Source organism: Capra hircus, chromosome 18 (genome assembly GCF_001704415.2).
Source record: "Capra hircus breed San Clemente chromosome 18, ASM170441v1, whole genome shotgun sequence".
Lineage (NCBI taxonomy): Eukaryota > Metazoa > Chordata > Mammalia > Artiodactyla > Bovidae > Capra > Capra hircus.
In genome coordinates, this window is record NC_030825.1 from 41,972,479 (window position 1) to 42,000,181 (window position 27,703).

The 27,703-nt window shown below is 46.9% G+C and overlaps 1 protein-coding gene across 4 annotated transcripts in view; it reads left to right on the forward strand.

Annotated features, from left to right (window-relative positions):
• ZNF536 (zinc finger protein 536) overlaps nucleotides 1–27,703 on the forward strand; it is a 452,519-nt gene that overhangs the window by 32,684 nt on the left and 392,132 nt on the right. For 3 of the 4 annotated variants that reach the window (XM_018062249.1, XM_018062251.1, XM_018062252.1), the window contains exon 2: nucleotides 22,502–22,571. The gene's annotated coding sequence lies outside the window, so the exon portion shown is untranslated. Of the gene's footprint in view, nucleotides 1–12,983; nucleotides 13,151–22,501; nucleotides 22,572–27,703 lie in introns of all 4 variants that reach the window. The other variant, XM_018062250.1, reaches the window with a different exon arrangement.

A 27,703-nucleotide genomic window follows, 5' to 3' on the forward strand; every position in this document is an offset into this window, starting at 1 on the left:
TAATGACGTTTGTTTTAAATGTGAATTCTGGAGAGTTCCATCCATCCATGTTGCAACAGGTCAAGGGCAAATGTCTGCTCTTGGACTTTCCCGTCCTGCCTTGCGTGTGAGTGTTTCCCTGTCCAGGCTGGGGACCATCAGGGTGGTTGTCCATGTGTGGGAAGTGCCACATTTCATGGAGTCACTCAGTTGTTGGTGTAGACTTTGCTGGGAGGGGTGAGAGGATTCTGCTTCCCACTGCAGAGCTTCTGCTGGCATTTTGTTGTTTTTGGTGGAGGGGACAGAAAATCGCTGTTGTGTGATCATCCTGAGGGGCCAGGAGGAGAGGTGGTGGTCAAGGCTGACTCCATTGTCAGGTGGGCATTGGCTGTTCACAAGCAGAGCTTTCTTGGTAGTGAGATAAACTCCTAGTGGTGAGTTTAGGATAGAATCAGAAAGAAGTTCTTTGGCCACTCACAGTGTTGCTACTAAGGGTCCTTTTCTAGGTTGGAAAGTGACAGGGTAAGGGTTCCCATTTAGGAAATTATGTCCCAAACACGAGCCCTGGCTGGCATGCCCGAGGTGGAGTCTGGAATGAAGCATCAGGCACCCATAGGGGGAGAGGGGAGATTGGGCAGCCTTGCCCTCAGCGCCCTGAAGTGGTCCTCCTTCCCGGGATGAGCCAGAAGACCCTCTGACCCCTGGACCGTCCCATTTACCCCAGTCTACACTGCACTCCTTGAGATCTCTCCAAATGGGTTTGTGCTACATGAACAATTTTAGATATGTAGATTTAAAATGTTAACAGTTGGGTATTTAAAGACCTATTAGAAAAATATAAGTAGCACATCCTAGCTGAGATTTCACAGATGTTATTGCTTAAGGTGAGGCTAAGTTAAAAGAAAAAAAAAAGTTAATTTAAAGAAGAGTATTAAGTAAACAACAGTCCAGGCGGCACAGGAGATGGTGGAGACTGTGAAGGTGGTCTGTGGCTGACTGAGAGATGGCTGCAGGGAGCAAGGGAGCAGGTGCCCAGGGGACCCCCCTGGGCCAGCCCACGGGCAGAGTGCAGGCACAGCCTGGGCGCACGCTTTGTGGATATGAGTCCCACCCACCCCTCGAGTTTCGTGCTGCTGGTGGGCGCACGTCTGTGTCTTGTTGGCAATGCAATTACTGGCACTGTGGGAGGCCTGCAGGTTCAAAGCTAGCGATGAGAAATCAAGTTTACCCCTTTTAGAGACGTGGGTTTGGTTTAGATGGTGACGATGGTGTTTCATGAAAGGAAGACTTCACCAACTCATAAAAGGCAAGGAAGAACCCTGAGCCCAGTGCCCCTTCCTCAGTAGAGGGACCCCCGTGGGGGTGGGCTGAGCTTGGTGCTTCCCCCCCTCCCTCTGCGGCCGCCCAGAACATGGGTCCTTGAGGCCCAGGGGGAGAGAGGCTGTTATCCAGCTGTCCCTTGAGGGTTCCTGTGGGATCAAGAGGAAAGGAACTTGTGTACTAAGTAACTTGGGGTGACATGCAATCAAAGGATGGGGCTGGTGTTGCCTTGGAGGCCGTAGGAACATCCTTCCTAGTGCTTTGCCCCGAGCTGCGTTTTGCTTTCAGTATTTCAAGGTTGTGTGTGTGAGAATGAGTGGAAGGACCCTCTGTGCTCCTTGGCCAGCACCACTCTGCTGCCCTGGGGTTGGGGGGAGGGCTGCATGGTGGTTGCAGACTTGGAGCAGCAGGGTGGTCAGGGGCTGGACATCTCCTTGTGGCATTTTCAGGGCCCTTGGTTGCTGGGTACTCGGAGGGGCCCTGGGGGCTTGGTGAAGATTGGAGGTGCCCTGGGGGTCACTTCCCTGCAGAGGTGGGGATGTGGCAGGGACTCGGGCGCCCTTTGGGGTGGGGGCTGCCCACTCTGCTGTGCTCACACACCGCCTCCTTCTTTGCACCCAGAGAGCTGGCTGGGGTTGGCTGATTGGGTGTTTAAGACTTTACAGGGCGGACCCCAAGGAGGCCAAAAGGTGGGTTCTGCCTTTAAGGAGTTTACCACCCAGATGAAGGGGCAAGAGCAACCTCATGGGATGACCTGTCAGAGTGGCAGGGCTCCCTGTCAGGTGTGGACATGCAGAGAGAGGACAGAGAACCGCATGGTGTGGACAGGTGTGAGCGTGTTGGCCCCAGGAGCCCACAGGCAGGCAGGACCCAGGGCACGGTCCTGAGGAAGACCCTTGGGGAGTGTACATTTCCCTTGTAGAAACCCAGTGCACAGCACCCAGCAGAGGCTCGATGAACATTTGTTACAGCGAACTGAATGGGACCAGAGCCTGGCTGGGTAGTGAGCGCCAGAGCCCGTCTCCAGTAATAGTTATCTCAGGGAGCATTTCTTGGGTCCCAGCCCAGGACCGAGCCACAGCCCGTGCCTGCCCCCAGCTCACCCGCACCCCAGGGGCCGTCACCCGTGGAGTCGGCTGCAAGGCCCTTGGGAACTCCCGGAGACTCCCGCATCTTTTATTAACTCAGTGTCAGAGGAGTTGCCCATACCCAGGAAGGAGGGGAATTAAAAATAATGGGGTGTGTGCGTATCTGTGAAAGTGAAGATATAAAGGTAAATGCTACCATGAACGAGGGTATTATTCTCAATCCAGTGATTCCAGTATTCTGTACGTTTAGGTCTTTTCTGAATCACTGCCCCACTCAGTCCCATGTCAGAAATTTATTTGTGCTAATCAAATTTTCAGCTACTTATTCTGTTGCAAGAAATCTCCTATAGCCAAATTTGTGTGTGTGTTTTCATGTATTTATGGATTAAAATCAGACCCTGCCTTTCCATTGTTGTCTGTCTGTAACCAAACTGAAAGCTTTCCCCTGAATCTTTACTGAGACAACTTTGTAGAAAGAAGCTCCCAGATTGAGCAGGCCAAAATTTAAACACACACACACACACACACACACACACTTCAGACTCACTGAAAAACTGCTAGAGAAAATAAGAATACCCAACAATCTAGACACACAGAAAAGAAACTTTCAGTTTTTACTTCCAAGTTTGGCAGCCTGGTGAACTTGAAAGGTTAGCTATGAATAAGCATAATCAGATCTTTCTTTTTGTCCATATTTAATTCAAATGAGACAGCTCTGTGTTGACTTCTAATACAGAAAGGCCACCCACCATGGTGGCGCTCCCAGCCAATGAAGCCGGCTGGCGAAAGCTTTCTTAAATGGTGCTAATCAGCCCAGGGAGGCCTGCCCTCTATCCCCATCAGTATTCTATAATTCAGATGTGCTGATAACCTGAAATTGAATGTGTCAGGATGCAGACATGTGAAGGGAAGAGGGAACTCCAGGCTGGAGGAGCCGGGTGGCTGGGAGACAATGCCTGGGGGAGGGGGTTTCTTACCCTCCCCCAGCCCCCACCCCCATAGTTGTGTGTGTGTGTGTGTGTGTGTGTGTGTGTGTGTGTGAGCGTGTACGCATGCATGTGTGCGTGTTATTGTTCCAGGCCAGGGACAAAATGGAAGGTTTCAAGTTCTGAAATATTTATAGGGAGGCTTTGGATTTTGTATATGTTAAATGAATCAACAGACATTTTGGCTGCTGAGGGGTGAATGGTAATTTGCGATTAATTTTTTTTTTTTTTTGAGCCACGGCTATTTTAAAACCTTTCTCCCACTCTCTCGTACATGAGACAGACAGACACACACACACCCACCCCAGTCTGGTGAGCACGTCTCTCAGGAAAGTTTAACAAAAGAGTCGCTATTGTCACTGTCCCAGCCGGCAGCAGTGCAGCTGAGGGTCAGTTGCTATTTCTATTTTAAACCTTGATTTTTGCAAAGTTTGTCTTTTGACTGTTCTCATTCTAATCAGGCTTAGTTAGGGGATCCGCTCCAAGTCCACACCAGGCTGTGAGGACAGAGGAAGATAAACCGGGGGGATTAAACAAAAAGTTCTGCTCTGTCAATAGGCGTGTGTGTGTGTGTGTGTGTGTGTGTGTGTGCGCGCGCGCGCACGTCTGTGTGTGTGAGTGAGAGAGAGAGAGAGAGACAGAGTCATTGGCTAGCAGTCACTAAATGGCTGTTCCCTTGATTTCAAAGGAAGTGCAGTTCATCGTAGAGCTGGGTGTTCTTCGTGCTGCTATATTGGCTTTGCATGTGACTTATCAGCTGTGCCTTCAGGGTGCCACCTCTTCGGTCTCCCCCTTGTGCCCACGACCGTGTGTCCATTGGAGTCAAGACACTGGCTGTTCTAGTCCATGCTGTTCATCCAGCCCCTTGGTCCAGCCTAAACCCTCCCTAAAAGCCAGGGTGCCAGCCGCCACCAGCTTCACTGTTGCCAGGATCCCACTGCTCTTTGACTTTGCTTGTTGGCGTTTTCTGCAACACCTCCTGGGCCCTCTTTCAGCCCACATGCTGCAGGTCAGGGTGATGGGTGCCTTTGAAGTTTTCTCTTTGTGATGGCATCTAATGTTCTCTCCTGGTTTGGAGACATCTGCATAAAGCTTGTCTCTCCTGCCAAGCTATGAGTCCCTGGGGGTGCTGATTCAATGTTGGGGCACCTCTGTATACCCCCGGCGTTCCTGGCATGGAGCTGGACAGTTCAGTTCAGTCACTCAGTCGTGTCCGACTCTTTGCGACCCCATGAATCGCAGCACACCAGGCCTCCCTGTCCATCACCATCTCCCAGAGTTCACTCAGACTTGCGTCCATCGAGTCAGTGATGCCATCCAGCTATCTCATCCTCTGTCATCCCCCTCTCCTCCTGGGAGCTGGACAGGTCCCAGGAAATACAGGCAGGAGGAGACTGAATTGCTTGGAAATGTGTTTCTTGGGGATTTGCCATGTCCAGAAGAAGGGGCAAGGAGAGAAGAGGCAGGCTGAGAGTGGGCAAAAAGAGAGATTCAAGTTGCATTTTTCACTGTGGACAGACCCAGGGCTACCTCATCATGTCCCCCCTCAGTCCAGGCTGGCTGTAGGGATGCAGGTCTGCTCTGCTTCCTTGGAAGCTCATAGATGTTATCCCTAAGAGGCTGCTCTTTGAAAGGGTAAGGAGAAGGTTCTGACCCCACCCTCATCACTGTCAGACTGATTGGCAGCACATGGCATGCCATCCAGAAGGACCAAGAATTCTTCCCTGTGGTTTGGACCCAGTGGTGGCTTCCCCAAGGGAACACTTGGCATGTGTTTAATTATTCATTGGTGTTCTCATCTGTATCTCTCTACTCCTTGATTGTTTTGTCTTTCCCTAAAAATATTTATTTGAAATTCTGTGATCAAAGACTGAAAAACAAAATAAAGCAGGATATTAAAATGAAAAAAATATTTTTTAGGAGGTTGGAATGTCAAGATCACTTTTATTAGAAAAGTTTACAAGATGAAGCCACAAATTATTTACGTAAACTTCATATATCAAGTATGATACTCCCCTCCATGCTTCTGGTGAGCAGTATTGGCTGTTGTAACCTGGATTTAAAATACCTTCTACTTAAGACAGGACAAATTCATTTTAATTAAAATTAATGGTTTTTTTCTTGATCATATTTTAACACACACGTACATACTCACACACATCTGTGTTCAGAATTGATAAAGAAAGAACTCTGGTTAAATAATCCACTTTTGTCTGACAACGGAATCCGTTATAGAGGTGCAAATATGCAGAAAGCTATTTGGAAATTCGTCCTAGTAGTTGTCAGGTTTTATTATGCAGGAAGGTGTCATGTTTGTTACGAAGCTGAGTGCAGATGGCAGAGTGGAAGAAATGGATCACTAATTTTAACAATGATTAATGAACAGAGATAGAAAATGAATTACATTGGACTATCGGAGGCAAGAAATATTTTTGTGAAAATTTTGACTCATCTGCTGTGCTGTTCTCTGCAAATTATTTTCAGAAATTCTATATGTTGTCAACAGTTGACTGCATTTTCCATTACTGTCTATTTCTGTTCTTAAGTACTTTTGTGTTATTAGAGATACATAATTTCAAAATACCAATACATTCCTGATTACTTAGAGAAAATATATGTAACAGGGTGACTGTTCCATAGACGCTAGCCGTAAAAAGTCCTGTTTTATAATAATCTTTCATTCTTCCTCATTTTATCACTACATTAGGAATGTTTGATAAAAAGAAAGGGAGGGTGGGGGCTCTTCTGGCACATACAGAATAAAGGGAAAATAGAAGTGAAGGTAGCAATAAAAATGGGGTCCTGTGGCTTATTGTAGTCTTAAGCTGCCGCCAGCCATGTCCTTTGTGTTCTGTGCCTGGCATCGTGGGAAGCTGGGACCTGCCAGCTCTCAGGCACTCGCTTTGGTGGGCCATGGCTCACGTTGTCGGGCCTTCTGCAGGGAGAGCCCCAAACATCCCGTGACACTGTCTTCTTTTAGACACCGGAGGTCATCACCAGTTCTTGAAGTTGTCCCAGAAATTTTTTTTCTTCTGATAGACCCTTTCTCTAGTCCTGCCTGTTCCAATGTCCTTGGTATTTATTGGTAGTGAGTTTTCATGGTCTCATTTCCTTCATCAGCCTTGTGTGTATGTGTGAGAAAGTAAGAGAGAGAGAGAAAGAAAGAGAGAGAAGTCTGTATGTGAATACAGTTTATTTCGTTATGATTCCTGCTATTGGTGGTAGGCACACCTATGTGATATCTCATATGGAAAAATAGATAGTGATTTTTTTTTCTCCTCCATCCCTCTTCTTCTTTTTTTTGGGTAAAGATATTAACCATCTTAAATATGTTGACTTCAGGCATCTTATTTTCTTGAGATCTTCGGCACTTGAGAAATGATCTGCCAGTATTTGGATCCTGTATGGTAATTGGTAGGCACATGATTTAATTCATCAGGAGCTACTGTAGTAGTGACATGAGTCGATGTCAGAGTTAGCAATTCAGGGCACTTGTGTTTCAGGGCGACCCAGTCACCACGTGGCCTCGCCTCTATGGCCCATGTAGGAGTCCACCTCTAACTCCAACTATTTAACCCTTGGCTTGGGAGGTTTGTTTGTATTAAAATCTTACAGTATAGCCCTTGAACATTTCAGATAACTCCCTTGTGTTTTCCCAAGAGTGATTCTCCCCAGATGAGAGGACAGGGGGCTTCCGTGCCCCCCAGGTCCACCCCCAGTGCATGCTGGCCAGTGGGGTCTGGCTTTCACACGTGCCTGAGCTGCCTCCTGAGAGCCGCCTCGCGTCTGAACAAATGGACGGTCTATAACTACTTCCTTCTCCTGCAAATGAGCTTTCCAAGTTTCTAACTTGACTGTTTTATTTATGCTCTTGACCTGTAAAAACAAGCAGGCTATTTAAAAAGCAAAAAGTACTTCCCATGATTAGAGTACTTAGAATTGAAATAAATTGCAGAATGAAGAGGACATTTCTTGTTGCTCCTGTAGAAAATGTCATGGAGGTTTTGCTCCTTGAAAATAGTCTGTGGTTCTGCATGTCAGGGTTTCCCCCATCTCACTGGCCTTGGGCTGCCCCAGGAAGGATTCACGTGTCTTCCCCTTTTCTTGCTTTTAATTGGTGGAATAATCCTAGAGAACATTTAAAACATGTTTGCAAATGGTTCTAAGTCAAGTAGTTTGCATATAATTATGGTCCTGGTGGGAAAACACTTTGGAAAAACAACTAGTGATACAATGCAAGTCCTGCTCAGGTTACATAGCGTATGCTAAACACTGAGGAAACACACACAGTCTTCAGTGAACAAGGTAGGGAATGCTCCAGAGAGCCAATTTAGAATGTGACTTAAGGCGAGCGTGGCTTTCTGTGTCTCTTTCTTTTGGCAAGCGTGTTGAGTAACGGTGGTCTCTGGGATTCTTTGTAGGCCCCCTGCCCACCCGAGGTGGCCACTTTACATAGGCCTGAACAAGGTGGGTGTCCAGAGAGGGATGTTTTGGGCAATCTGACCGAGTGTGAGGGGCTTGGTGGTGCTCAGCTAAAGGCTGCCCCAAGGATGATTGAGTGGTGTGAGCCGTGGAGGATGGGTAGGGCCCAGGCAGGGGAGGGAGAATCCTACAATTCATGGATGGAGAGATCAGGAAGAAGAAAGAGAAACTATAGATGATCCACTTAAGAGACAAGTGGCTCCTAAATATAGAACTGTCTCTATGATTCACGGTTTGGGTTGCTTTTGAGGCAGTAAGTCAGGTGGAGGGATGCTCTATAGGAATACTTTGAGGGTAACTGAGATTTAGACATTTGGATCTGAGCTCCAGGAAGCAGGTTGGTGCTCAGGTTTTGTTTTCCTTCGAAACGAATACCTTCTAGTTATTTAACCTGAGTTTGCTAATGTCTGTGTGAATTTGGTTTCTGGCTTAAGTCGGTCCCCAGACTCTCCTCATATATGGTTGGTGTCTGTTGGCGTGGCCTTTGTGTGGCCATCAGTGGGGGCAGCCGGCTTCACGGGCTCTAGAACAGAAGTCAAAGGCAGTCCTGGTTCTGGCTGGTTCTGGCTTTCACAGACAGCTGTTTGTCTTTCCACAGTTGTTATCAGTCTTTTATTTCAGTTGTAACTACCTTCATATTGATCTGAACTCACTCAGCAAATCAGACCTGAAGAGTAAAACGATGTGAAAAATTATTTTGAAATACCTGTATTAATGGGGAAATTTGTCCAAGCCAACCGATAGGGGCATGCACCCACCCACACGCTTGTTTGGCCACAACTATTGATGTTTCCAGGGCCGCTTATTTGAAAGGGTGAGACTTGGTCGTGCAAACACAAGACCCACCTGCCTACATTCTGAGTCGATGCAGTCTCTGGACACGTGCTCTGTGTCTTTTTACCTGTTAACCCTAGGAATATATATTTAAGTTAGACCGAACTGAGTAATTATAATAAAATGGCCTATAGCACGAGCTGGAGTATATTTGAGATGTCTGTCATCCTTCTATTACCTCAGGTAAATAACTGATTGACCTTTTTGGGGCTCTGATACTTTACTAATCAGAACCTGAAATCTGTATAACAACACTTCATTTACTTGATAGACAAAAGAACAATTGCACTTGAAGTAATGTGATTTCTAAATAGACACTGCCTGTCAAAAATAAATGCATTAGAAGTAAAATGTAGCTCAAGGAGACAATTAGCAAACAGAGGTGACGCCGTAAACAGGTGCACCCATTATTCCCAAAGCTTGTGGCAATATATTCGCGTCTTTTAGAGTGATGGAAGATCATGTGACGGTTTGGTGAATTATCTATCGGTATCATCTGACTGATGAAGCCGCTGCTGTTGCAGATCATTTAAAAATGCATCTCACAAATTACATGGTAGCTGGGAAAAATGCAGGTTTCTTTCTTCTTCTTCTTTTTTTTTTAAAGAACAATGCTTTTCTAAAGCTATGTGCTAGCATACGTAATTTTTTATTTGAAAAGATGGAGACCATTTCATTATGCTGGGTATACAGTCGGTTAAGGTTGTGCAAATTCATTACAATGTTTGTTAATGTATAAAACATTTTCCATTCTGGTTTTAGTGACATTGGATTTTTTTTTATAATGTGCTGTTTCTGAAACATCTGCCATTCCTTGTTACCTGTGGGCAGAGGAGAGAGAATATACTCTTTCTAAGAATGTTTATAAAATCTTTACCAAAATGGAAAGGCTTGGAAGATGAGAGGGAAAGGATATATTTTTTTTCCTTTTCCTTGAATTGTTATGTTTGAATTTTCTGGATTCTGGATTAGGAACTTTACCAGGAGACAAGCAAGCGAGCCTTTCACTGGCCTCTTGACAGGCCAGGCTAGGAAGGACTAGATTTTCTTGGGGTGTCTCTGTCCCCCTATGCTGGTGCCACTGCAGTGGGCTCTGCCTTCAGAGTCACGCTCCTGGGGACCTTTCCTGTTATTTTTCATCAGTCATCTTTGCCTTTTTTTTTTTGCTATAGTTTATAGGATACTTGAGGGACCCATGGGTTTGGCAGTTACTGTTTCTTCTTGTTACTATAAAATCACAGGAAAACAGTGTGAGATACTTGATGTGGCCTCCAAATTGGTCTGCCCTTGAATGTTCATGGGCCTCCTCCAGAATAACCAGTAGCTGGAGCTAAAGGTAATATGGATTGAGAGGTTCAGTAGAACAGCAGCAGTTTGATGGCATCCTATGGCCAGATGGAGAAATGAAGAAGGTTCTGTTGTAATTTTTGGATCACTCCCCGCATTGCTGCTGGCTTCCAGCTGGGGAGATGGCGCGTGCCCACTCTGAACCTCTGTCTGGCTCCTCATCCTTACTTTCTGAGGCATTCATTCAAGTTTCTGTCTTAGAGACGAAGGAACGAGGATGGGGCTTTGGGGGGCTGCCCTGTTGAGGAGTGGAAGTAGTCCGAGCAGCTCTCTCCCCTTGCTGTCCAGGCGACGGACCCTGAGAGGGGTGCAGGCTGGCTGGCCTGTTCGGTGCTGGAGGCACAAGTCAGTTTGTTTTGTGAGGTGAGCCAGTGAGAAAACCACAACACCCTGCACAGAAGTACAAATGGGCTAGTCAGCGGGATCTGTGCTGAGTGCCCGGTGCTCTTCTCAAAGGCCTGCCCGAGCAGCCTCTGTGGGAAGTTTTTGGACATCAGCTCCTCAGAGAAGTGGTGAGCAGAAGGTTTCTGAAGGATCCGAAATCTCTCAACACTGGAGAGGTCTCCAGATTTGCAGCGTGGAAATCCTCCAGCCAGGAAAGGCTTCATCAGAGCTGTACTTTTTCTTTTCCTTAAAATTTTTTTTTAATTAATAGACTTTGTTTCTTAAAGAAATTTTAGGTATACAGGAAAACTGAGCACAAAGTACAGTCCCCATAAGACTCCATCCCCACATTTTCTCCTATTGTGTTAGTGCGTTGCATTTGTTACGGTTGATGAGCCAACACTGATACATTATTATTAAGAGAACCCCATAGTTTATATTAAAGGGATCACTTTTCATGCTGTACATTCTATGGGTTTGCACAAATGTATCCACTATTAGAGTTTCGTATAGAATAATTCCACTGGAAGGCAATGGCACCCCACTCCAGTACTCTTGCCTGGAAAATCCCATGGACGGAGGAGCCTGGTAGGCTGCAGTCCACGGGGTCGCTAAGGGTCAGACACGACTGAGTGACTTCACTTTCACTTTTCACTTTCATGCATTGGAGAAGGAAATGGCAACCCACTCCAGTGTTCTTGCCTGGAGAATCCCAGGGACAGGGGAGCTTGGTGGGCTGCCGTCTGTGGGGTCGCACAGAGTTGGACACGACTGAAGTGACTTAGCAGCCCTAAAATCTCCTGTGCTTCATCTGGCCATCTTGCCCTCCGCAAACCCTGACAACCATTGATACTTTTCCTGTCTCCTTTGTTTTGCCTTTTCTAGAAAGCTGTAGAGTTAGAATCATACAGTACGTAGACTTATAAGACTAGCTTCATTCCCTTAGTAATATGTCTTTTTGGTTCTGCTAACTCATTTTATGCCTAAATACTATTCCATTGTCTGGATGTACTACAGAGTTTCTTACTGAGAGACATCTTGGTTGCTTATGCATTTTGGCAAACATGAATAAAGCTGCTATAGACATCTGTGGACAGGTTTTTGTGTGGATGTGAATTTTCAGCTTTTCTGGGTAATTGTTAATACCAAGGAACATGACCGCTGAGTTATATGTGAAGATTGTGTTTAACTTTATAAGAAACTGCCCAGCTGTCTTTCAAAGTGGTTGTACCACTTTGCCTTTCTACCAGCAGTGAATGAGAGTTCTTGTTCTATAGCTTTGCATTTGGTGGGATCATAGTTTGGGGTTTTAGTCATTCTGATAAGTAATGGTATCTCATTATTGTTTTAATTTGCATTTCCTTAATGACATGGCACGTCTAGCATCTGAGGTGCTTATTTACCTCTGTAGGTCTTCTTTGATGAGGCATCCAGATTTTTGCCCATTTTTAAGTGGGCTCTTTTTTTTTTTTATTGTTGAGTTTAAAGAGTTCTTTGTATATTTTGGATACCAGTCCTTATCAGATATGTCTTTAGCTAAGATTTTTTTCCCAGTGTATGGCTTGTCTCTTAATGTTTTCCTTTTGCAACACCTGTGGAAACTCAGCCACCTCAGCCAGTAGCCTGTATTCTCATAGGGCCAAACAGAGTCTTCTTACAGTAAGGACCTGAGGTTTTAGGACATGTGAAATCAAAAATACACATGCAGTGTGTCTTCAGTTATGGTCATGAACTCATACACACACACACACACACACACACACACACACACACACACACACACACATGCATGTGTGGAAAAGCATAGAAAGAAGTACACCAACATATCAACAACAATCACAGCAGCTGAATTATGTTATTTTTTTCTTTGTAATGTCTTGTATGTTCCAAATGTTCTGGAAATGAGCTCTATTACTTAAATAACCAGTTTTATAAAACTAAAAGTAAGTGAACTGAAAAAAGCAACACCTGTACAGGAGACCTTACAATGTTTCGGTTAGAAATTGTGTAACTTTCATTTTGACTCAGAGAATATCTATGGAACCAAAATTTCAAGTGATGGTGATAATACTACATTTTCTCCAAAACCTTCTTCAGAAAACAAATGAATCTTTATGATGGCTAAATTCAGCTGTTCAGATGGCCTGAGTTTTTGCACAGGTTGAAATTGGTACTGTACAGTATAAATATAATAGAAGCTGCTCATGTAGCTCCATATACAACTTTATATTTATAATGGAAAAGAATATTTGAAAGACTATATATACACATATATATGTATATGTGTATATAATTGAATCACTTTGCCATACAGCAGAAATTAACACAACCTTGTAAATCAGCTATACTTCAATTAAAAAATAAGTAAAATCAAACAGAAACAAAATGAAAACATTTTTCTAATGGGCACATTAAAATGGTAAAAAAACAAGTGAAATTCGTTTTAAGACTAAATTTTACTTAATTCAGTGTATCCAAAATATTATCACTTTGACATGTAAAAAAAGTGTAAAGAATATAAAAGAGATATTTGACATCTTTCCAAACATGTTGTGTGTTTTAGGCTTACAGCACACCTCAGTTTGGGCTGACGCAGTTTTTCACGCGCTTGGTAGGCACTTGTGGTCAGTGACTGCCGAGCTGGACAGCGTGGCTCTGTGTGATGGCTGAATATTCAAGCACTATTTGCCAAACAGAGTACAGAGCACCTGAGCAGCAACATTACTTGCAGTAAGTATAGAGGAAAAAAAAAGCACTTTGTGCTTTCCAGTTTTCCACATTTCTTCTTCAAGATAAGCTTCATCATAGATACCTTGTGATCTGATGACATGACATGTCTCCTCTCCAGGGATAAATGTTTTTAATTCAGGTGGTCATACAGTAAACTAGAAAGCATTCGCAATGTGGGAGACTTTTTTCCCCTCTTTTGCATTCCTCGTGCTCTGGGGGGGTCACAGCTGTCTCAAATTTGCTGTCCTATAGAGTCTTGAACTGATGTGGGAGCTGCCTTCCCAAGGATAGGCTGAGACTTGGGGCAAGCTGGGCAAAGACATTGGGGAGATGCTGTCAGGCTGGCTCTCAGAGGAAACAACTTTCAGGAAGAGCTGGGGTGCCAGTCCTGCCTGGTTCAGGCTCTGGGATGCCACCAGCGTGGCAGCTTGGCACCATATCCAGTGACTCAGATCTTGAGCCTTGTGGGAAGTGTGTGCATGTGGTCTGTGCCTCCTGCCCTGAGCACACTGGCCCGCAGGGCGGGTTCTCCTCTGCCTTATCCTGGATTGGAATCTCCCACCTTGGGGTAAAGATTAGGAACATGCGCAGAATGATGCCAAGGCTTGTGCGTGCCCCTAAGGACGTGTGGGGCCATGGGATGTCTCCGACTAGCGGACACCAGGAAAGCTTGGCTGCTTTGGAGATGGGGCTCTCCAAGGCCACTGGGTGGGGAGAGAGATGTTGTCCGGTACTGGGAGACAGTGGGGTAGGGTGGCTCCCACATCTTAAGTGCTCTTAACCTTGGACTTGTTCCTTTGTGGCTAGTGCCTCAGTTTCCCATCAGTAAATGAACATGATCATGGTATTCTCAGCTCACTGGGTTGTCATGAGGGTCAGTACTATCATGACGGATTCTGGTTGGCACATGGTAGATGCTCAGTAAACATCTGTTGTCAGTCTTATGAGTTCAGGAATGATTTGGTCAAGGAACAAGTAAGTCCCTTTAGAAGTGGTGGTATGTGTGTGTGTGTGTGTGTGTGTGTGTGTGTGTGTGAATATATTCCGGATATTTCCTGGACTATTAATATATTTCTTTTAAGGGTTCATGCACTTCTGTCTCCTTTCTGCACTGTCAGCCTGGACTGATTCACTACAAGCATCTCTTCCTTCTCCTTTCACTTTCCCTCTCTCCTTTTCTCCTTCTCAGGGTTGTTTTGACTATGAATTAATTGTAGGTTGGGGGACTTGCAAGCAAAAATCAAAGCCAATAAACTTCAAAAGGATGGGGAGGACCAGGGCCACCGGGGGAGTGCAGGGCCCGACAGGGGCTCTTGTGGCTGCAGGGTGGGGTGGCGGGGGCTTTCCATGTTCCTTCAAAGGGGACACCAAGTGTTTCAGATTGTCACTTAAAAGCTCAGATGCAAAACTTTGGAAATCTGGGAGAGAGGCAACGGTTTCCAAAACAGCTATTTTTATCTTTTGCCAGCAAGTATGAGCCCAGTGGAACGTAGAGTTAAACTTGGAATTTCTTGGCAAGGGTTAATAATCAATGTAGATCTCCTAACAAAGGAGATGCTGCCTTATTATACTGGGAAAGTTTTTTTTTTCTTAACTGTCAGTGAAGCAGTACTAATTATTACTCCAGTGTAAATGAGGTCATTTCCTATTAAGAGAACAAAATGCTTAGCCTCGCCTTGCCAATTCATACCAACTATTTTTCACACATACTCAGCTTTTTAGTTTTTTTTTTTAAATTTTGATAAAATCCATTCATTTGTATTAGAAAAGTGTAAACCATCGCAATAATAGTTGCCCATGATTGCCCAGATGAGCTTTTGTAATGTGTGGGTTGTTTGAATACCATGTGTTAGCTATGGAACAATTAGGCAGCTGAATGGATCTTTAAAACAATCAGATACTTTTATCTCACTGAAAAAATACATTCCTTGGATGTGTACTGTTAAACCGTGAATTCCGGGGAACATTAAACTCACGTCACGAGGAGAACTTTCGGATATATGTTGATCAAGGACAAAAAGACATCCAAATATCTTGTCTTCATGTTTTCATTTTTTTTATGCAAGCAAAAAGATTTAAGGAATATTGTAGCAAACAAAGGGTAATTGTTTTAGCCCAGATGTTGCTTTTGCACAACAAGCAGGTTACAATGTTCCCACAGAGCTGATGAGCCCAATCAGGGAAATGATTAAAAATTGATTTTGTCCCTGTAATTACAGTATGTAAACTACTTAGCTTGGATTGCAAAGGAAGTGATTTTCTAATTACGTATATACTCTGGTGTCTAATGATTGGTTTTTTGAAGTAATGAAGAGAGAGCACTAACGACTCCTTGGTGTTCTGTTGTTTAAGAAAGACCATCTTTAGAGTAAGCAGCAACAGACAAAGAGTTTAAATTGAATTTTCAACACTGTTAATGTGCACATGGATTTGTTTATTAAAGAGACAGAGAAGTAATTTGATTGGCTCTGAGCATCTTGGCTTTTTTTCATGCTAAAGCATGTAAAAATACATGCACCAGGTCGCAAGCTGACGGAAAGAAGCCTCTCCACTCCTCTTTTATCATCCCAGCGCCCGGGCTGCTATCGCGGGCTCTCAGGTTCCCGTGAGCATCTGATGTCTGTGTATCCTGAAAGCATTTAGATCGAACAGGTATCAAATAGCTTCTTCATCAAAGTTACCTTTGTTTTAAAATGAAAGAAGAGGCTTCCTTTGGAAGCATGTCTGGGCAGCCCAACGCACTCCGTGTTATAATATTTCAGTTGGGTCCTGTGATGCTGGGCTCTGCGTCAGGGTGGCAGCTGCCACCCACCCCCCATATGTATGTGTGCAAACACACAGACGTGCGCACACACTCACACACTCACACAGGTGCCAGCCCTATATTTGGAGGCCTGACTGCAACTGCGGTGGGTCAGGAGTGGGACCCCTTGCCGGGGGCGCTGATGGGGTTTAGGAAAGAGCTGCCTGAGTTCTGAGTGTTCCTTCTCTGCTGTGAGACACTTTGAAGCTATGGAATAACAGCTCCTCAAACACCTGTTCTGGCAGAAGTTAGGAGAGAGTGGTGGCTCCAAGATGACCCTGAGAGCAAGTGTGTGGGGAGGCCAACAGACCAGGGCACGCTGCCTTTGAAAAGATCATTTGTTACTCACAGTTCTTAAGGGGAGGGGGCACACCACGCCGTGCAGGGCTGCACAGGGGCGCACCAGGGTTAGTCAGCAAACAGAAGAGGTGAAAACATGGGCAAGAGCCCTTATTGTAGTTTTTTGAGAGAAAAGCACAGCAAGGCAGAAGTAGACTTAGGATCGGCTGCACTGTGCTGTGCTCACTCAGTCGTGTCCAACTCTTTGTGACCCCCATGGACTATAGCCCATCAGCCTCCTCTGTCCTTGGGGATTCTCCAGGCAAGAGTACTGGAGTGGGTTGCCATGCCCTCCTCCAGGGGATCTTCCCAACCTAGGGGTCCAACCCAGGTCTCCTGTATTGCAGCATATTCTTTACTATCTGAGCCACCAGGGAAGCCCAGTAATGCTGGTGTGTAGCCTATCCCTTCTCCAGGGGAAATTCCTGAACCCAGGAGCTGGGGTCTCCTGCATTGCAGGAAGATGCTTTATCAGCTGAGCTATCAAGGAAGCCCTAGGATTGGCTAGTCAGATAATTTTAGCAGGCTCCGGGGCTCAGAGCTGTCTCTGCCTCCAGTTATCTGGTACCTGGGTGACAAGAGCAGGTGGACAATGGTCCAGAGTATGAGAGCCTGTTATAGAAGGTGGTTGGGGCATGGGCTCTGAATTGGTTTGCAGATGGAAGATGTGCTCCCAGGGGAGTCATTTGCTATCTCTGGGAACTGGCTCCTGCTGGGAGGGGCTGTCCCTGCAGGGTCAGTAAGGCCCCAGATATCAAAGCATCGGAAACATATGGTTTCTGCACCTGAGCCGTGGGTTGATGAGGGAGTGGTGCCTTGTGCCACCAGCTTCCGGGGTGAGGATGAGCGCAGGGTGAATCTGGGCACCCCTTACACCTGGCGTCCTACTCAGCAAGTCTCATGGCTCCATACAAAAGGCATCCTGAATCTGCTTCCTTCTCCCCATCACTGTTGCTCTCAGCCCTGGTCAGGTCAGCCTCCTCTCTCCCCTGGACAACTGCTGAAGCCTCCCCAGCGGTCTCCCTGCCTCTACTCCGGTCCCCTCTTGCCTGTTCTCCCCACTGCAGCAAGTCCAGGGTAAATCAGATCATGCTATTGCCTCACTCAAAAGCCACCAGTGGCTCAGAATAAAGCCCGTGTTTCTTACTGTGTCTGCTGAGGTATGTGAATCCTAAATAGCCCACCCTGTCCCATTTTCCCACTCACTGTCCGTGCCTATGGGCTCCATGGCTTCTTGCTGTTCCTGAACACACCAGCTCCGTCCTACAGAAGGGCCTTTGCACTTGCTGTTTGCTCTGCTTGTGAAGTTCTCCCCAGCTGTTCACAGGACTTACTCCTTTACTTTTTTCTCATCCCTTGTCAAGGTCACTTTTTAGTGAGGTCTCCTCCTTGTCTAGCGATGAGTCTGTCCGTTATTTTCCCAGATTTTTTTTTCTTCTTAGAGCTTATTATTCGCTCATATTATATGTTACTTTTATTTGTCGCTGCTCACTAAGACATACGCTTTGCACAAGCAGAAATATTGCTGATGCTGGGTCCCTGGAAGTTAGAAGCTGGCTAGGTACACGGGAGCCACTTGATGAGTGAGGGCTGAATGAGGGGCTCATTCCCTCAGGCTGTCTCCCAGGTTGCGTTTCTCACCAGGAAGCTTCTTCTGTTGAGAACTAGGGAGGATGGGGGCTGTCCCTGGGGCTGTGTCCATCCCTCTGAGTCTCGGAGAAAGAAATCAAGAATCTCTCAGTGCTTTGGAGTGGAAGTCTCAAGTCCACCATGTTTTGGCAGGATCCTTGTCCCTAGTGGGCCTGGAGAATATTAAGCAGTGAGTTGGGAAAGGCAGACCCTCGGAAGGGGCGATGTAGCCCCAGGTGGGGTCCCCTGGAGAAGCGACTCGAGTGCCCCTCTGTGTGCCCCTCTGACGGAGCAGAGCCCATGGCCCAGGAGAGCAGGTTCAGAGGCCTTGGCCCTGGATGCTGGGGTGAGATGTCCAGATAGCTCCGGATGTGTCTCCTGTTAGCTGCACCCTTCTCCAGACACAGGGCTGGGGAAGTTCGGCTGCTCTGTCTCCGAATCCTTCTTTCCTAACTCTTGTCTGAGAGGAAAGCAGTTTATCCAGCTCCCATCTGCCCCAGACAGCCCAGACTCCACAGCAGACAGCCCTGCTCCTGCTGCTGGAACTCCAAGCGAGCCCTGGGGAGGGGCATCTCCAGGAATACACTCTGCCCCCCGCAGGGCCAGCCTCTGGAGTAGAGCCTGGACCAGGGGAGGGGAGGGGTGAGCCAGCCCTTCCTTCTTTCCATCCATGTGCCTTTTCCTTCCCTCCATCTCTACCAGGTCACCTCCCTGCCTCCCTCCTTTCTTCCATCCATCTCATCCCCCATCTATTCTATTATCCCTCCGTCTCCCCCTGCTCCCTCCATCCTCCCCTTTTCTCTTTACTTCCCTCCCTTGCTTTCTCCCTTCCTCCCTTCTACGCAATATTTACTGAGCTCTGAGCCCTCTGCTAGAGGGTGGGGACTGGGAGGTGGGTGGGGCGCAGCCCCTTCCCCTTGTGCTGTGGGGAGCCGGCCCCAGTGTGGTGCCTGGTACCAGGCGCTCAGCAAATGGGAACTCTTGGAGTCACTTGTATGGCCTTCCAGTTGTCATGGTGCAGAGCAGTAGATAGGTGTGTAATGGGCACAGAAAGGCACCACGTTTGCCTAGAGGAAGGAGCTTTTGTGTTCAGCTTGGGGCTCGTTACAGAGGCCCTGGCGAGGGGGCCGTGTGTGGCGTGTCTGCTCATCTCCTGACTCGCCCTTGTGTCTGAGGATGAGAGGCTGGGCTCCTGCCCCGCGAAGGTTTCCTGGCTCTGCTCAGAGCTGCCATGTCTCTCCTGGGAGAACTCAGGAGGAAGGGGGTCCCCTGTCCCCTAGTGGGGGCCCAGCAGATTCACAGGGATGCCACACTGCGGGCCCACTGTGTGCCAGGACACACCAGAGCTGCCTGGACCGCCTCTCACTTTTTTTTTTTTCTGTGTCCCCCACGTCTTCCTGTCCACCCTGCTTCCCTTCAAAATCCCTCTCTCAGGGCTTTCCATCCCCTCTGCTCCCCTCCCCTTCCTCAGAGAAGCCTTAGACTTGCCTCAGGCCCTAAGTGATCCCTCCATCCCTCCCCGCCGCCTCCCTGCTTTCTCTCTCCTGCTTCTCCAAGTTGCAAGTCACCCTGCACTTCTTGCTCGAGCCCCACGGCAGGATCTCTGGACCTTTGCGCTCCCCTTACCTCCATCCCTGTCTCCCCTGAGGCCCTGCCTGCACCTGCTGGAGGGCTCATGTCGTGTGCCCGCCCTCCCTGGCTCCCACTATGGCCGCCTCTCGGCACCCTGTCCCACCAGCCTCTTCCCACAGTGGGCCGTTCCTGGATCCCATGGCAGATCTGCTTGCCCTTGACTGGCCCCAGGGCTCGGCACACAGAAGGTCTGAGCCACTGAGTGAACAGGTCTCCTAAATTCATTGGCTCCCCTGGGCTGGTGTGTGTCTTACCTGCATCTTACAGGGGTGGCTGGGGGATCAATTTCGTGGATTTCAGGCATCTTTGATGAGGGGGCTGCTGCCCAGCCCCCCTTGACTCACGCCATGCCACGCTTTTTGCTGCCTTTGTTACCTGTCCCCTTCCACCTCTCCTCTGATCTGGTGGTACCTACACCAAACTGGGCTTGTGGGCCATGTCTCCTGGGTGTCCTGCTGCCTGGCTCCTCAGGGGTCCCTGTGGGAGGCAGGGATGAGGGGAGACTCACGTCAGGGATCAGGTTCCTACGTTACCTCTCAATGCGAGTTACTGACTTGTACCCAAAGAGCTGTTTCTTTCATCGCGGAAGACAGAATTACTGCACTGGCATTTTCCTTCCTCCCCATCCTGAATTACAGCATCAGTATCTGATGTGGTCACCTTTGCCCGACTTGCAGTGACTGTAATGACATCAGACACCAGGAGCCCCTCCTGTTTAGACTGGCTCACCAAGGCACAAATGGCACTAACTTTATTTCCCTTCCTGGGGTTCCTCTTCCAGCAGGAAGCTTGTTAGGCTAAGCTTCCTAGGCAGGCGACCACCTTTGGATAACCCCCTACCCTTTTGGTACAGCTCTGAAGAGGGCATAGCCCCGACGAGGGTGTGGCCCCAATCAGGGCACAGGGCTTTTGCTGGGGCCTCGGGTGACTCTGACCCTGGGCGGATTGCAGGAGCTGGTGGTCTGATCAGAGGTGTGAAGCCGGAGGACATGCAGAGCTGGGCCTTCCCCAGAAGTGTCCTGTGTTCTCCTGTCCCTGGAACTTACAAAGCTTATAAGTGAAAAGCCCCTGGAGAATAGTCCTTGAAGTTTGTAAGCCATGAACTTGGATATAAAATCTGAGTCTGACCTCCACCTCCTGCAATCTCCTCCCTAAATGTCAGGAGCCTTGTGTGCAAAGTGTCTTTGTAGCTTCAGTTGGGTGCCATAGGCCTGTTCCTCCCGGCTCCGATAGAACCTGGTAAAGCATAGCTCGAGTGTATGTATTACACTGCCTAGATTTGAGTGTTGAGTGAAACAGAAAACACAAAATGCAGAAGATAATCTGATCGAGGATAGAGAGAGTCTTATAATCTCTGTCCTCATGCAGATGGTTGAGATGTCGGCTTGCTTTCTGTCTCAAGATAAGCAGGTTGAAATTCGTTTACAAATAGCAGTGTCCCTGTTACACTTTGAGAAAACACTTCTAGCATGTACTCAGCAAACACCTTTTTGGTTGCCAGAAGTCAATCTTGGAATTGGATGGAGTGTTGCAAGTCAGTGGTTTGATGTTCAAATACTTTGGGCTGGGGCTGCCACTGCGTGCTCTCCGAATATATCTTCTCGTTCATTTACAGACACATCCTTGACTCTCTACTAGAAGTCTACTTCTGCAATATCAGAATGTACAGTTTATCAAGAGAGAACAGTTGCTTGCCCTGTAGTCTCTTCTGTAACACAGCAAAGCAAATTAGCTTCTGTACTGCACTGGCCCTGAGCTGGAGATCACAGATTAGGGCTTGGCCTCGATCACCCCAACTGATGGCTCTTGAGCCACTGTGACGGGCATCTCGGCTTTCCCTCTGGGCCGTGATCCCATCCTGCTGCTTTCCTGGTCTTGGTTCAGAGAGAGGACTTTGATGTCACACAATACTCCTGACCCCTGGTCCAGTTGTCGGTTGTTGGTCTGGACCTGTTGAGAGCTGCCCTGGCCACTGAATAGGAGTAGCCAACTGAGGTTTGGGTGAAATTGTGTGTGGTCTGCTGTAGGGGCCTCCTTAAATTAGTGGGAGAAAAAGAACCCTTGAATACCTTCTCAATTCCTTACTTTTGGAATTCCAAAGAGAGAGGAAGGAGGGGAAGGAGGGATACACACACACACACACACACACACTATATATATATATATATATATATATATACACACAGACACACGTGTGTGTGTGTGTGTGTGTGTGTGTGTGTGTTAGCTGCTCAGTCATGTCCTACTCTTTACGACCCCACAGACTGAAGCCCACCAGACTTCTCTGTCCATGGAATTCTCTAGGCAAGAATACTGGAGCGGATTGCCATTCTCTTCTCCAATACGCGCACACACACACACACACACACACACACACACACACGCACACTAAGTTACTTCAGTCGTGTCTGACTCTTTGTGACCCATGGACTGTAGCCTGCCAGGCTCTTCTGTCCATGGGACTCTCCAGGCAAGGATACTGGCGTGGGTTGCCGTTCCCTCCTCCAGGGGATCTTCCCCACCCAGGGATTGAACCCGCATCTCTTAAGTCTCCTGCACTGGCAGGTGGGTTCTTTACCACTAGCGCCGCCTGGGAAGACTCTATATGAGAGAGAGAGAGGAAGAGAGAGAGCGAGACTGCGCTTATTTGCTCTCATTTCTTCTTCCATCCCACTCAGAGAAGAAACGGCTAGATGCCCCACTCCCTTCTCTTTTTGCAGGTGGCAATTTCCCATTAAAAGAAGCTGAGCAAATCTGGTTTATTGCAGCAAAGGTCATATAGTTCCCAATTTAAAAATTGCTCAATGAATTGGGGCAGTGGGGGCTATTAAATGTTTTTAGACACTAGTTGAGTGTCTAATTGTTACCATGGCTGAATGTTGTTTACCTGTCTTATTGGAGTCGATGTGTCCAATGCTGAGAATTTCTAACAGGTCTTATCTTTGCAGTTCCTGACCACCACGGCTTTAAGAATATCCATCAGCCACGAGGGAGCTCCGTTGCTTTCAGACTCGCCTGGTAAGGAACACTGATTTACAGTTTGTTGAAGGGATCCTGCCTGTGACTTGTGGGGAACCAGGCTGCCCTCTCTGGGATGTGGACCTTTGTGCTGGGTGGAAGTTCTCCCAGCTAGTCCTTTGTTTCTGTGGACAGAGGCTGGGCTTTGGAGACACTTCCAGATTCAAAGGTCTCTGGGATCCAGCATGGGTCGCAGGTCTCCTGGACGGCATGACTATGTGATGTCGAGACATGCTCAGAAGGTCTCAGAACGGGCTCACAAAGCCCCGCAAGGCTGACTTCATTGCCTCTCCTACGACATCCTGCAGAGCTGCTGTCCACCAGCCGGCAGTGGGAACCAGAGCTGGGGAGCTGGTGGGGTGGCTGCCTAAAGCTAGGCGGCTCTTCCAAGCACCACTCGTGGCCCGTTTCCCCCCCCAACTCAGCACGTGGTCCTGTGGCTTGGCCCAGTCTTGAAGGAAACCTGTGTCTGAGTGGCTCTGTGCCTGTCACCTCAATTGGACTCAAGATCACAAACTCAGTCATGGAGTGTATTTCCCACATGAAGCAAAAAACTTAAGAAGAAGGGGCAGTGCTGATATTTGATGTCTGCAGCCCCCTCCTCTGAGGCTGCCCTGACACCTCTGTAAACTCACCCTGAGATCTAATTAACCAAACCCACCTTCTCTTGACCATGGGCCTCAGAGGTCACTACGTAAACCAGGAAAATTGATAGTGGAATTATGCACTTAGAAATTAATTTTGTACTGTATCGAATATATATTTTTTTTACTGTGACTTTATCTTGTTGAAAAAGTGCTTACTTCTGATTTTGTGGATATTACTGACCGTGGATTACTTTTATTTTGGTTTTTACACAACAGTTATATTAGAAATTTGCTGTTTTATTCTTACCTTCTTAGTAAAAATCCTTTTATCACACAATGGGTAATTTATATCCATTACCAGGCCTTTCAATCCTTTTCAGTGGGGCTGTCAGCGCCGTTGGCACAGTAATGATTAATGTGATCTAATAATAGTGTGCCATTATATTACCTTAGTAAAACATGTACCAACATCCTATTCGGATCTACCAAATTCATAGCTTCCTATAATATTTTTGTTGAAAGACAGGATTACTATTTTTCAAAGCTGATTTTTTCCCCTTTAACATATTTAATGAAATTCACAATTCTTTGCCTTAGTAATCCGGGCATTTGATTGGGCTTGGTGGGTGAATTTGACATCTGTAGGCACCGTTGTGATTTGTCAGGGAGAGGCTGGACAGTCCAGAGATCTGCCAGGGAGATTATTGTGTTTTTGTTGGGCCTGGGTTGTTTTGCCTTGAAGAAAAAAAATGGCTGGATTTCCAGTCCCGTCTGACATGTAATAAGAAAAGTGTGTTTTAGATCAAAAGGCAAAAGAGCAAGTAATTTGGCTCAAAGGCTCCTCTCTCCCATCCTCTGTTTTATCCACTCTCGTCACCTGCCTCGGTCTGCTGGCGAGCTTCTGCTCACAGAGCTGGGGGAGCAGCTTCAGACTCTTTTCCTAGAAATGCTCCTTCTTGACCTGTCCCTTTTTTCTTGAGGCTTTGGCTCAGCCTCTCTGGAGCTAAGATGGGGTTCCTCGGCCTGGCAGTGCTGACACTCTGGGCCAGGTAATTCTTTGCTGTGGGGCCATCCTGTGCACTGTGGGTGGCTTACAGCATCCCTGGCCTCAGCTCACCAGGTGTCAGCTATGAATCCCTTCCCCTGTTGTGACAACCAAAAATGTCTCTGGAAATGACCCAATATCTTCTGGGGGCACAGTTGGCCTGCTTGAGAACCTCTGGTCTAATGCGATAGGAGCATAAGCAGATACTTTTGCGGTGTGGGGGAATTCCAGCTGCAGCTCAGGGTTTCCTGGTGCTTCCTGGGACATCTTCCGGCTGTGGGGGAGAAGCTCTGTGGATGCTGGCTACACTCTGCATCCTTTTCCCAGCTGAGACGCAGCCCTCTAACTTCTCTCCCCACCCCCGTCTCTGTCATAGAGCCTGGCCCGAATGAGGGTCTGATTCGTAGCTTCTTCCACTTAAATCCCATTATAATCATGCTTGTGATTGATAACATTCCACCTTTTCAAAGAGCTTTAAAATCTGTGTCAACCAAGGATGACATTATTGTAGTACGGGCAAGATGTATTCAAACAATTACACACTCAAATCAAAGTGGGAAGGTTTGTCCTTCTATCCTGGTGCCTTTGAGATATGGCTTTCGCTAGCACCTCAGCACTCCCCCCACCACCCCCACGGCCCCAGAAACCTTCAGCAGGAGAATGCATGAGTGGAAACAGGTTTTGCCCTTGAGATCACTCAGATCTGAAAGCAGCCTGAATATTTAGGCTTCTTAAGGCTAGAGAGGGGCTTCCCTGGTGGCTCAGATGGTAATCTACCTGCAGTGCAGGAGAACCAGGTTTGATCCCTGGGTCGGAAAGATCCCCTGGGAAAGGCATCAGCTCCCTACTCCAGTATTCTTGCCTGGAGAATTCCATGGACATAGGAGCCTGCCTGGATACAGTCCATGGGGTTGCAAAGAGTTGAACATGACTGAGCAACTAAGCACACACAAGGCTAGAGGGTTGGGGAAGAAAGTGAGGTTGTTGAGCACAGGGAAGAGACAGAGGGTGAGGGAGGGAGAAAGATCCTTGTTTTTGATTCAGAACAAAAATTACTGCTGCAACATTGGCTCGAAATATGCAATCAACTGAAATCAGGAAAAGTATTTTGAATACAAAATTTATATTGAAATACTTGAATCTCGATACGTGTGCACCCACATATATGTAGATATTTAAATCAAGGGTAGAGAAGATGAGAAATAAAGCTTTTGTCATAAAAATACTGCTTGTAGTATTTGCCTTCAAATGATTCTGCCACATTGGAATATGTTTTTGTACTGTTAGCATTTCCATAAAACACACTTTTGTTTGTTTTTACAGCTGATCCTTGATGATGATAACAAGTAAGGGAAATGTCTCTGATTTACCTCTGTGATAGAGGATTTCAAATACATTGTGATGTTTGATGCAGGAGTAATTTTGGAGACCTAGTTCTTTACTGGTTTCTGGTTGGTCTCTCCTAGTACAGTGAAAATGTAGAGAGAGTAGGGCCTTGCTATGTTTTGTTCAGTATTATTTTCTAATTGCTAGAATGGTGCTCACTGTATAGAAGGTTCTCGATAAAAATAGTGACTGGAAGGATGGACAAGTGGATGGATGGATGGGTAGCTGGGTGAGTGGATGAGTGGATAGGTGGGTGGATGGATGAATGGATGGGTAGATGAGTAGATAGGTGGATGGATGGTTGGGTGGATGGATGGAGGGAGGGGTAGCTGGATGGGTAGATGAGTGGATGGATGGGACTCTATCTCAAACCCTGACAGGATCTTAGAATGGTAGGTCTAAAGGTTCAAATGAAATCCCGCTTTTTACTATCTCTTCATTCCTTGCCCTCCCAAACATTTTTTTTTTCATCAAATGATCAGTTATAGAAGGATATTCTTATTATCTCTCCTTTTCAATCCAGTCTTTAAAATAGAAAACAAAATGTCTGGGACTGTGCCAGACAATCTCTGTAAGCTGAAACCATAATAATGCCTTGTTATGAAAGTAGCTCTAAGAATCCACCAGGGTGTGTATGCAGATGAAGACATACGTACTGGGGTGGAAGACATGGAGGCCGAGTAGGGGAAGGTGACCTCTTTCAAAGCGGGACGTGGGCAAGGAATTTATGAGGCTCAGAAGACTTCCTGTCCGAATGACTGGTTGTCTGTCTCCTGGGTAAAACTCTGTAGTTTATATTATATTTCATGCTCTCTTAGAAGCTCTTGTGTGTCCTCTTCAGCCCCACCATGCTGGATCTCTTTGGGACTGGATGATGCTCTGCTATCATGAGGAACTAGGCTGAGGCTCCCATGTCCCAGCACAGTGGGTACCAGCCTTTTGGGAAATGTATTCCCAGTGATGAGGATAAAAAGTTACTCCACCCTTGACTTTTAAATTGTTGCACAATGGATAACATAGCAGTACTGGTAAGAAAATAATGAATAATAATAAAGAGAGATAAATGACCTCTAAACCTGGCAAAGATGTGGAGTCTGGAACCATATTTCCTGGGTTGAATCATGGTTTCACCAGGCACTGGCTATATGACCACATGTCAAGGGATTAGTCTTGTTGTGCCTCTCTTTTCTCATCTGTAAATTGGGAATGACAATGATGACAGTATAGTAGACTGTGCAAGTAATCTATCTGATGGTACAAGTAAAATAATGCCTCTTGGCTCAAAATGTGTAATTAGTAAGTGTGTTGCTGTTAGTAGTAGTATTTTCATTTTCTCTGTTCAGTCACCTTTTTCCTTTTTCTGTCTTTATTCAAGATTAAGGGAAGTATAGGCCATTTTCAGACTTGTGCTGGAGCTAGGAACTTTGAGAGGTTGCCAGGCATACGGTCTTCCCGGCACCCCTGGGACAGTGGTTAGCAAGTTCAGAGAACGTCAGAAGGGTGGTGAGTTTCCTAAGTCAGCTTCCCCATCCCATTTCCTTTGTGGAGGGAGCGTTGTTGACACACCACTGGGGGTTTGGGATTTACTTGGTGTTTGGGGCATGCATTCCTGGGCTGGATGCCACGTGGTCACAGTGGGTGGGATAGCCAGCTCCTAAAAGGGAGGGGAGGTCCCTGGCTTTTCTCCCCAACCCCTTGCAAGTGAGACTGCTCTGCGTCACGGCCCGATCTTGTATTTTTAGCATCCACTGAAATTTAATGTTTTGCTTTTGGTTTATTATGTATGCAAGTATCTTGCTGATAAATTACATGTGTAATTGTACCATCGGAACCACTGCTAGTCAGCGACAACATATAATTAAACTCACCCTTGTAGTCATTGAACTCTTCCGTCCCTGACAAGATCACTGACCACTCCGAGGAGGGTGTGCTGCCATATGTGAGCCATGCACATGTCTGCGTGGCCTGCCGCCTCGCTTTCCCATGGCCCCCGTCCCCCCACCTCCAGCACAGGGCAAGCCTGCCCACGTGCAGGATGGACTTCCTTCAGGCGGCGCTGGGCCGACAGGAGGGAAGGCTTGGGCTCTGGGCCTGGAACGCTCCCCCTTCTCTAT